The sequence below is a fragment of the Camelus dromedarius genome, chromosome 14 (genome assembly GCF_036321535.1).
Source record: "Camelus dromedarius isolate mCamDro1 chromosome 14, mCamDro1.pat, whole genome shotgun sequence".
Classification (NCBI taxonomy): domain Eukaryota; kingdom Metazoa; phylum Chordata; class Mammalia; order Artiodactyla; family Camelidae; genus Camelus; species Camelus dromedarius.
Window position 1 is genome coordinate 22,839,728 of NC_087449.1, and position 11,130 is coordinate 22,850,857.

At 44.3% G+C, this 11,130-nt stretch overlaps 1 protein-coding gene and 1 pseudogene across 2 annotated transcripts in view; both read left to right on the forward strand.

The window, feature by feature from the left end:
• The window catches only part of LOC116156904 (cytochrome b-c1 complex subunit Rieske, mitochondrial-like), a 49,538-nt pseudogene continuing 38,408 nt past the window's right edge, over positions 1–11,130 (forward strand). The window contains exons 1-4 of the transcript XR_004140835.2: positions 1–113; positions 1,170–1,265; positions 2,173–3,515; positions 8,150–8,233. The product of XR_004140835.2 is annotated as a cytochrome b-c1 complex subunit Rieske, mitochondrial-like (transcript). The remainder of the gene's footprint in view (positions 114–1,169; positions 1,266–2,172; positions 3,516–8,149; positions 8,234–11,130) is intronic.
• The window catches only part of JAK1 (Janus kinase 1), a 210,376-nt gene continuing 203,750 nt past the window's right edge, over positions 4,505–11,130 (forward strand). The window contains exon 1 of the mRNA XM_031465304.2: positions 4,505–4,525. The gene's annotated coding sequence lies outside the window, so the exon portion shown is untranslated. The remainder of the gene's footprint in view (positions 4,526–11,130) is intronic.

Here is an 11,130-nt window from a genome sequence, read left to right on the forward strand (position 1 = left end):
GTACAACCTAGTGTATTTTTCACATGAATGCAAAAGAAGCCTGCCCCTTTTACAGGACCAGAAGACTGTTTTCAAAGGCTGTAGAATGATGATGATTAAATGGAGTTTTAAAGGTAATCTTCCTCATTTATGTGAAAATTTCTGAGGTTTTTTTTTTGTTTTTTCTTTGGTGGGGGGGCACTTTCCTAACTGCTTCCACAAGTTTTGTCATTGCCTGGGTATTAATAAATCTAGATCTTAATGAAATATTTCTCAGGTAGATCATCATAAATCAATCACTTGTCTTCAGTCCACCAGTATCAGTATGAACTATATGCCGTGTAGTTGAACTACACACCTATAGAGAACTATTTGCCATGTAGTTACTGGCATATGTATCTTTTCCAAGGCTGAAGTGTGAACTTAAGGGTAGGACTTCGTATTTATCTCAATAGTCAAAGAACTTTTCCCAATAGCAGATTTGTTGAAGGGTCAAGAGCAGGAAGCCAAAAGGGATAGAAAAATTCTAAAAGTGCATGGGGGTAAATAAGAATACAGTTAGAGATTATTACAGCTACTTGTTATTAAAAAACTATGTTCCAAGTACCATCCTAGGTCTTTACATATATTTTATTAAATTTTGATTAAATTTTAATCCTAAAAACTCCTCTTTGAGCTAGGTGTTGAATCCTCATTTTATGTGTAAAGAAACTGGGAATCAGAACTGATGAGTAACTGACCCAGGAAGACACAGCTAACAGACTGGCAGAGCTGAGATTAGGACCTGATTCCAAAGTCCATCTCACATACCAAGAATTGTCATTTTTCAAGTGTGTATTGGAGAGATGAAAGAAGATTATTGGAGTGCCTCTAAGAGCTCTCTTTAATCAGCAGCTCTGTAGTAACCCAGAGGACTAAAGTTTGATCTCTATAGTGATGTGAGCACACATATGTGGAAGGCAAGAGACATGGAGGTGTTTCCTATACTTTTGAGCTGTCCCTTTTTTTCTCTGTTTAGCTTTGGGTTTTAAGGGACCACATGACTTTACACAAAATTAGGCTTCATTGCTACCTTTCTGGAGGTTGATATTGTTGCCCATGAAATTATTGTCACACTGTTATTATCTGGGATGAGACATGGACTTTAGATGTTACAATCAGTAATACCAACTTCTCTGCCCCAACCAAAGGAAAAGGTGCAGTTCGTGCTCAGATATACAACTGGAACCTCACTGTTCTGGATGCCTATGAACTTATCTGCTACAATCCAGACCCTCTTCCCATCTGTAAGTATAACTGCAGACCTCAGCTATTTCCTAGTCTTTTAAAGTTGCAAATGTACACTTTTGTCCAGATGCTGACATCTTTCCAGCAGCCCTCTTCTGCTCTGCCAGCCTCCTCACTAGGTCACTCAGTTCCAGAAGGAATCAGTCTCATAAAGCATACTGCCTGATAATTCAATTCCAGGCTAAGCAGGATAAAATCAGTTTAAGCTTTACCAACCTTTTGGAGTCCATGAAAGCAAAAGTCAAAGGGCAAGTGTTGGCATAACTAATTATTTGAATTAGATGGAATTTGAAGAAGAGGAACCAAATATGGTAAAAAAAAAAAAAAAAAAAGGGAGACAGCAGTTGGTTTAAAAAAAAGTTGAGAAAGCAAATTATGTTTTGCTTGGCCCTATAAATTAGAAGCCTGCCAAAAATGGTCTTCAAAGGTGTAAGAATCAAAAACCATCTCCAGTGCTCTGTTTTCACAGAAAAGAAGGGAGGAATTTTCTAGAGATGGTCAGGTTGGAATTATGGAAAAAAATCCTCTTCAGACCTTCACTGGTTCATTCATTGCCCGGCGGGGTGGTAAACATGGGAGATGTAACGTGAACCGCATGGCCCTGGCCTTCAAAGCTTACCCTCTAGTTCAGGGAGGTACATCAATTGTCCCGTACACTTAACTGTGAAAGGCACCAGTACATAAATACAAAAAGGACACAGTGGATGCACAGAGGCGGAGTGGTCCCCTCTGATTTTAATAAAAGCAATTCATAACAATCATGTAGGGTTACTCAATGAAGTGGCAAACTCTCCCAGGAAAAGGTAAAGGAGAACCTAAATTAACAGATACACTGGAGTCAAATCACAAAAAAGGGCGTTTTGAAGAAGCAATCAGTTCACACTGGACACCATCTTTAATTTCTAGGAAATGAATTTCACAAAGTAGAATTGCTGCTATACGTCGTTAACTCCACCTCCCCAGCTCTCCACCGCCATCCCTCTAACAGATGTATCAGGTGAGCGGGGCTCAACTCGAATTAAATGTGCGACCTGGAGCAACTCAGTACCTCAGTTTCTTCGCCTGTAAAGTGAGGAACCCCACTCAATTCTATAAAGTCCATTTCTGCTCTGAATTATGAAATAGGACAAGAAATCAGAAAGGAAACTCAAAAGAAACAAAAGTGAAAGTGCCCAAAGGAAATACAGCAGTAAACAAAAGCACAAAATCCTATACCTCACTGAAAAGTGTGGCGGAGTTCCCAAATACTTTTTTTCTCAGCAACTGTGAACGCGAGCCTTGGGAGAGAATGAAATGTTCATCTATCACGCCTCTGAATGTGAATGAGATGAAAGTAACACGAATCCACCTTGCTCCGTGCGACTGTCTTCTTAAACAATGCTCCCTGACCTCGAACAACCACATACTAAAAATTTCCTCCTAAATAAGTCAATCCGCGATGAATGATCCCTCCCTACATTACAAACCCCAGGGAACACCACACAAGGGTGTATCCCACGTTGGAAAGAGAGAGAAAAGGGGATAGAGAAAGAAAGGAAGGATTCCAACCAATATTAGATTCTACATAGTATTGCCACGCGGTTGTCACGCACAACAGCATCCAAGCAAACTATTTTAAAACTTGTGAAATACGATAGCCTTTAAACTTTATCATTCCCTCCTTCATGGTATTAATGAGACTTATCTGCACCCCTAACGGTACACCGCCCAGGAGCAAGAGCGTGAGCTCTGGGGTGGACCGGCAAGTGGAGCCACAAAAAAAGCACGAAGCTGACAGATTCGCAGAGAGTCGGCGGCGGCTGTGGACCGGGACCCGCGACCGCCACGGCTAGAGGGCTCGATCTGCACCCACCGGGGTCACACGGCTTCCAAGGTGGGAAGATGCTCACTGATTGCTCTGGGAGCCTCCCTTCTCAGAGCGGAGGAGGGAAGGGCGTGCGCGCGCACACACAGACAGACACACACGCACACATCCTTTCCCGGGAGTTGTGTCTGGTCTCTCTTTTGTTTTTCTCCCTTCGCGGTCATGAGACCCGGAAGTTTTTTTTTTTTTTTTTAATCCTGTCTCTCCCTTTTCCAACCCCCACCCCCCCCAATCTATCACATGGCAGAGATAGAATAAAAACAGAAAAATGGCGACGGTCACGTTGTAGCGAGCACGTTGTATCCTTGCTGCGTCATTAGATAATCCTCATGCAAATAGCGGGAAGAACAAAGGAAGGGGGGCCCGGGACCCCCCGGGGGCGCAGGTGGGTGTGGGGGCGGCGTGCCGGGCGCGGGGGCGGCGGGGCGCGCGCCGAGTCAGGCGCCGGCGGGAGGCGTGCGGCCGCGCGGGGCTTGGTGCGCCGAGTGTCTACGTCCGTGTGCGCACTCGTGCGGCGCCGTGGAGCGCTGGCCGGGCCGCTGCTGGCCGGGTCTTGCGCCGGAGCCCGCCACCCACCCGCCCGGGGGCACGGGAAGCCGGGGGGCAAGGAGAGCCGTTCCAGCGAGGCTGGCCGCGACGCGCGCACACGCACACGCCGCCGCCGCCGCCGCCGCCGCCGCCGCGGGGCTCGGCCGGCTCGGCGGCCGTGCGGGGGGCGGGCCGAGGGCGGGCCGGGCGGCGGCTGGGGCCGAGGGCGCGCCGCTGCCCGGCGCTGGGCACCGGCCTGCAGCCGCTGAGGGGGACGGCACGCAGTTCGCCACCTCAGGGTAGGCGCCGGGGCGGCGGGGCGGCTGGGCGGGCCGGGGCTCCGCACTCCCGCACGGACTTGGAGGGTGTTGCTGGGCTGGGTTTGTAGTGGTTGGGGTGTGTTTTCTTCTTTCGGGGTGGGGGCGACCTCGCCCATGGGCATTTCCGCGGTTTTCCTCTGGCCCTCGTTGGGGTGTCAGGAGCGGCGCAGGCTGGTCGAGGGCGCGGAGAGCCCCCCGGCGCCCCGCTTCGGCCCCCTGGCAGGGCAGCGGCGCGGAGGGGCGGGGCGGGTGTGTGTAAATGTTGCGCACTCGCTATTCCCCCACCCCCGCCTCCTTCCAGGGCACTGGCGTGGGTCCTTCGCCGTCCGGCGGCGACTGTAAATAGAGCCTGGATGTTGTTTACATGAAGGATCCGGCGGGAGGAGTCTGCGAGGAGGCGGCGGCGGCGGCGGCGGAGGAGGAGGAGGGAGGGCGGAGAGAGGAAGACCGGAGTCCCCGCGGCGGCGGCGGTGGTCCGGGGTGAGGGTGAGCCCCGCGCGGCGCGGGGACCGGGCGCTACCACGAGGCCGTGAAGCCGGACCCTGGGGTAGGAGGGAGAAGGGGCGCGGGGCGGGAAGAGGGGGCCTGTAAGAGTGGCATTTTGAGCTTACAACCTGCCACGCAGATTCTCCGGGGCGAGAGGGGAGGGGTGTGCGGGGAGGGCAGGGAAGCCTCGATTTCTCTGCACGTTCATTCTCCCAGCTCCAGTCTTTTCCCGCTTCCTCTCGGGGCTCACCTGTTTATTTCCATTAGCCAGAGCTTGCGGTCTTTTTTTAATGTAGGCATGAGAGGCTATTTCTTTTATTAGAAACACTATTGGGGAAGGGGGTGCGTGGCTGTAATTTATGCCGGTTCCGGTCGGTTTTCAAGAAGGGGGAGGGGACTTGGCGGAGACCGCCGGCTCCCGGCGGTAGCTGGCCCCAGGGCTTCTCCCTGCCCGCACGGGCTGGGGAATCTTTTCCCTCACTCAGCTACCCGCAGGCCAGCTGCCACCTTCTTGGAGAAGAACCACACCTGTGCTTATTGCTCGCTTTGGAGGAGAGGTGAGCTGAGAAGCCGGGGAATCTTCTGTTCCTCAGAACTCTTAGCTAACCCTCCCATCCCAGAATTGGCCAGAAAGTGCCGTTTTCACCTGCTAATTGCACTGGGCACATCCATACCCCCACCCCATCAAGTTGTGGTCCACAGATGTGTTGGGATTTTTCTCTTGCTTCTGAACCTGCACCCCACCAACCAGCAACTGACTGCTGGTTTTAGATTGAGAGAAAGGTAACCAGCTTCGGCTTAGTACGCGTTCTTTATTCCCCACTGGATCTTCCAAAGGAATCTTCTCTCTCCCCGCAGACCCCTTCCAAGAGCTTAGCCCAGAATCTGGCCTAAGCAGCCAGTCTCTGGCTCTCTTTTCCTGGGCCCCACCCTGGCCCCTCTTGGTTCTCCACAGCCAGACGCGCCTCCCAAGCAGAAGGCACACCCTGCCCTAAATCTAACCATTCCAAAACGGAGAAGAAAACAGTGGAAGAGAAGGGACCCAGGGGTGTTCTTTCTGCCCTCAGTATCCCCAGCAGCATTTCCGTCTTCAGTTCTCCTGGATTTATAATCCTTTATTATTCTTGTCAGCTGCTGCTACCTCTTTGCCCCTATTCCTGTGATGGATCTTTGGGGAGGTGCAGATAGGAGAGTGGAGAAAGGTTGTCACCCCTTTTCCCTAGTGTGAGGAATTTTCCTTGTCTTTTCATTTTTGAGATACTTAAGAAGTAAAATATGTAAATATGTTTGCATGCTTATTTGAACTTATTTTCCTGCTGGCTAATGAATAGCTGGGACTTAAAACGGTGGGAGGGGAGTGATGTGAAGTGCACATTCCCCCTGGTGTCCCCCATATGAGCATCCCCATAGTTGCTGGAGAAGACCCTTCTGGGAATGCCAACAGTCTCCCTTCTATGACATCACCACCTAAGCCCTTCCAACTTTAGCTTCAGAACAGGAAGAAGGCTCAAAATAGAACTACCTTAGGAATTCAGCTCCTTTTAGAAGATCAACTGTTAAATCAGCCATAGGAGGAACCGTGAACTTTGACATGGGGAGAGAAAGCTGTAGTGTTTGAAATCAGTTCCTTTGGGGGTGGGTAGGGGGATACTTTCCGTGTATATTCAGAAAAGCTTTTCTCAAGATAAGGTGAGTTGGGTACCTAGACCAATGAATGATTAATAGGATGGTTTGAGATTCATTTATTGAATTATTCATATGTTTTGGTATGTCAATAACAAGCACTTTTCAGGATGAATTAAAGGCGTGTTCCTAGAGTGTGTTCTGGAGAATTTGCTAGAGATAGAGAAGGCTCTTGGGGGGAGCTAGGAGGGAGGACCTGAAGGCGAGGACTCTGAGGATGCAGTGACAGCTGCTGTGAGTTTGAAATTGAGAGGCTTACTGTAAACAATGACTAACTTTTGCCGGGTGATTAATATCCTGGACAAAGAAGTAATGATATCAGGATTTCCTTACCTTTACATCAAAGAATAACTCTGAATCTTTGAATCATGGTGTCTCCCTTTTTTTTCACCCTGAATTCTCTGAGCCGAAAGATTGTTCAGCCTTTAGGAAGAGCTGCTTAGTAAGTGATCATCACTTAAGTACTAACAACTGAAGGATCAGATGTAGGGAGAAAATACTTGGCATAATTTGAGTGCCTAGTGGGTGCTGTAGAATGACTTGCTGGGTGAAGAGTTCCAATTTAAAAGAATCCAGATGATAGAGACAGGGCTCTCTGTACCTGCGTTAATACTGTAGCCATTAGCCACGTGTAGCTGTGAAGCACCTGAAATCTGGCTAGGGTGATGATGAACAGGTTGTAAATTTTTACTTAATTTAAAAAGTTGATGTTCGACTCAGGTTATTGGAAAACTTCATTATGTTTGAAAACAGCTTGGGCATATGCATCTACTTTTTAAGCTATAAATTTTATGAAATCTAAATACAGATTATTTCTGATGAAAATTTAGTGTCCAAATTGAGATGTGTTGTAAGTATATAATACACTCTGGATTTCAAAGACTCAGTACAAAAGAAGAAAGTAAGGTATCTTATTAACTTCTTATGTTAATTACATGTTCAAGTGATAGTATTTGGGGTATATTGCATTAAATGAACTATTAATGTTAGTTTCACCTGTTTAGTTTTTTTTTAAATGTGGCTACTGGAGTATCAAAAATTACATACGTGGCTTACTTTTTACTTCTCTGGGACAGCACTAGCCTATAACATTGCTCCTTTTCCTTCCTGAATTAATTTCGAAAGAGGTGACTGCATGAAACAGTTATTTCATGTTTGTCAACCATTTACTTTCTGCTCCGATTTTCCATGTAGAGATTAGGGGACCCAAGATGTGCTGTTACAAAACAGGCGACCGAAGAGTGACTGCCCTGCAGATTTCTTTGCAGGAGGCGTGCCCTGCTTGGGAAGGTCAATAACAATGGCCAGGGCACTGGAAGGGGTGTCGTGGGAAGACTTAGGGCCCCACATATCTGGCTAGAGCTGCTTTTGTGAAAGGTTCCTGGGCATACCAAAATATATCCGAGAACAGTATGTGGCGCAGTAACAATCAAGACGTCTGGTGACATCTAGTCATACCACTCGCCTTTGTTTATCTTCTCTTTCTCTGCATCCAGTTTCTGCCCCCTACATCATAGCTCCACTGGTGGTCAGCCCACCAAGTTGCTGACCCCTTTCCTCCCGAAAAAAGGTACACTGCTGACCTGAATGGAGATGGTATTGTCTTTGGGGTTTGGTTTTGTCTAACGAGCCTCAGTCATGGTGCTGAAAGGGACTTGGGCATTTAATACTATCCCCTCATTTTATAGATGAGAAACTGTCGAATGCCTTACCTGTAGACATGTAGGTGGAGGAATTAAACATAAACTTTTGTTGATAACCTGTTTAGAGAATCCCTGTGAAATGAATTCTGTTGCATATTTGTTGAGATTGCACTTTGTGGAAGTGACTGTGATTCATGTTGTGAAGGGACATAAAAGAGTCAGACTTTGGGAACAATACTGTTGATCTGAGGATACAAGATGTAAACAGTGCCAAATTAAATCACAGTTTAAGAGACAGCACTTAAATGAGTACAGTACCACTGTGTTACAATAGAATTGTGTTCCTTTTCCTGATGTAGGAATAGAAGCTGAGAATGTTGGACTCTGCAGAAAAGAGGAGTGGGATTGTGTTTCTGGAACAGCTCAAAGCTCTAAAAGTGGAGGTCAGTGCAAGTCTTTGGTATTGCCCCCTTCAGCAGTCCATTGAGGGGATTTGAGAACTAAGAGCCGGCATTTTTAAACGGCAATGCTGGCAGTAATGAGGAAATCATAGATTCATTGGAGGTGGCCGGGGTTTTTAGAGATGGTTAGCTAGGGGTGGATCGTTTAGAAGTCAGCTGGTGTATTTTTGACTGGTTATTCTGAAAGGGTGCAGTAACAGAATAAAACTTACTTGTGGGCAGACTATGAAATCCAAAATCTAGGGGGGTAAAATTAACTCTAGAGCAAAATCTAAAGTAAAACAACTGTGGAGTAGACAGTTGGACTTAAGTGTGTATGCTGAGTACATGTGTAAAAGGGGAAAGGCCCATAGTGTCGAATATTATATTCTACTAAATACTAAATGGATAGTGCATTTATTTGTAAATTTTTAGTCTCTTGGAGCCGTTTTGAACTAAAATCCCCATCAGCGTTGGATGAGAAAGTTTGTTCCTCTCTCTCTCTCTGCATTCTTGTGTCCATACCGTCTGTATCAGGTTTTTGCTTTTACATGGACCTGCTGAGGTTCTGCAGCACGACTGTTCAGAGGCCAGTGCGTGGAATGGGTAAAACAGTGTCACCCCCTCTGTAATTACTCACAGTTAATGCTTTTCTGTGAGAATTGGGGCTGACTTGGCACAAGGCCGTCGTCTTGGCTTTTCCTTGTTGTTCTAACCAATTTATTTCTCCTAGAGAGAAAAAAAATGTGTAACCCCCTTAGTCCAGGTTTCCTACTGATCTTGGCACAAGTTAGTTTTTAAACGCTGTTAACAGCAAAGCTTTGCAGTAAAATGCAGGTATACGTTCTCTGTACTTCTGACAAAAGTAGTAGTTGACATTTGGCATCTTCTGTTGACAGTACGTTTTTAGTAACAAGACAGTTGGGTCAAATTTGCACTTTTTATAATGTCATTGAGTTGCATTGTGGTTTTCAAGTTGGGGAAGAAAAAAATTGCTCTTTAGTGAAAGACCAGTGGATTTAAATTAAACAACCTGGAATCACAGGCATTGCCCTTGTGTCTTCCCTATATTTTGTGATCCAAAAATAAATTATTTTTAAAGGAAAAATTAATTAAACAACCTATTTAAACTATTTTACTTTTAAAGTATTATCAGATATTTTGCATGCCAGCAGCTCATTTCATGGTTCCTCCAATTATTTAATATATAATCAGATACTTAAAGGCTTAAGATCGTCGCATTTTCACTTGAAGTCTGTAGGTAAGAGAGACATGACTTGTTTTTGCTGCGTGCATTTGTACGCCACAAGATCAAAAAGCACGTTTTTTGTATCCTAGTTTGCTAGAAGTACTTGATTTTCTAGATAGTAGTATGTAGTGCATGCGTCACGAAGAAATTGTTCTCAGTTGTATCATTTTTCTTATAGAAGAACTAAGTTTACAATTGGTTTATTCTCTGGAGGAAAGCATTTTATATCACTTTTCTCTCTCTTACTAATGCAGTAGTATCCTTTCATACTGTAGTATGAACACCTGCAGTCACTTGTTTTAAAATTAAAATAATTCCAGTTTTGTAAGAAAAACCTGTTAAAAAATAGATGTTTCTGATTTAATTTTTTTTAATGTACATTTATAGGGAGTAATTTCCAAGAAGAAATAAAACTTATATTTTAAAGTGTTTATTAGTATTTATAAAATACAATTCTGAAAACCCATGTTTTTCTTCCTTGAAACTGCTTTAGAATTATTTTGAGAAAATATTCCTTTATTCACAGAATAATGGCAGTCTGCTTTTTTTTTTTTTTTTTTTTTTACTTGGCCTCTTGGCTCCTGTCACCCCCTCAATTTAGGTAGAAAAATGGAGAGAAAAAGAAAGAAATAAAGGAAATACTCTTTACTTTTGGACCAAAAGTCTTTAGTTGTCTGACTTTTGGTCATGGCTAATGGAGTGAATTTCAACTTTGCAATATGTTATGTTTGTATGTGTGGACTTCATGTTTAGACATTCAGTTGCCCTAGTACTCAGTCTTAGTGGAGAACAGTCTGATTACTAGGTATATCAGAATTATTTGTTCCTTTATGTACCTACCCTCTGGTATCTCAGAGTAAGTATTCATCTTTTCCAAAGGTGACAGAACTTGTGGCTGACAAATGTTAGATGGTAATCTTTTTATCCTTTTCGATGGATCAGCTATCTAAAATTTTATTCTCAAATAATCGCCGTATCTTTGTTCATGTAACAGATGTTTATAATTTGGGTGAAAATGTGCAACTATTTCCAGGAAGCTTGGGTTAAGGGATCCAGTTTTTTTTTTTTTTAAATCTTCATTGCCCTCTCGTGTTTCAACTCTGTTATTACATCAGTTGGCTAAGACCTAGGCAGTGACCTCTTTAAATTTTAGATGTTTTTGCACTTTAGAGAATGTTTTAATTTGTGTGTAGGTGGATTATTTCATAGGATCTTTTCTGAGGATAAGATGTTTCACAGTGCTTAAAGTTAACAGTTGAGCTAGGCTCACTGTACTTTCCTATTTTCTGACCTCTGCTGATTTAAAGAATTAATTCATCTATCTGACTTACCTGAAGTACAGTGCTAATATCTCATTTGCATATAATGAATCTTTGAGCAAATACCTAATTGAAAACATAATTATTTTTCAAATATCTGTCAAGTTCCACGCATATTGAAATGACTTGAGAACTTATGACTGACATGGAAAAAAAAATGAATGAATCATGGCTTTAATAAGTTGATATTTTGAAGCCCGAATTCTAGTTTCAGAATTTTTTTTGTACTTTTTATAAAAAGTAAGAATCATCCCTGAAATGATTTCAGGTTACATCTCAAAGGTACAGATAATTTCAAAGTAAGTGATGTGTATTTGTTGATTTTTTAATAG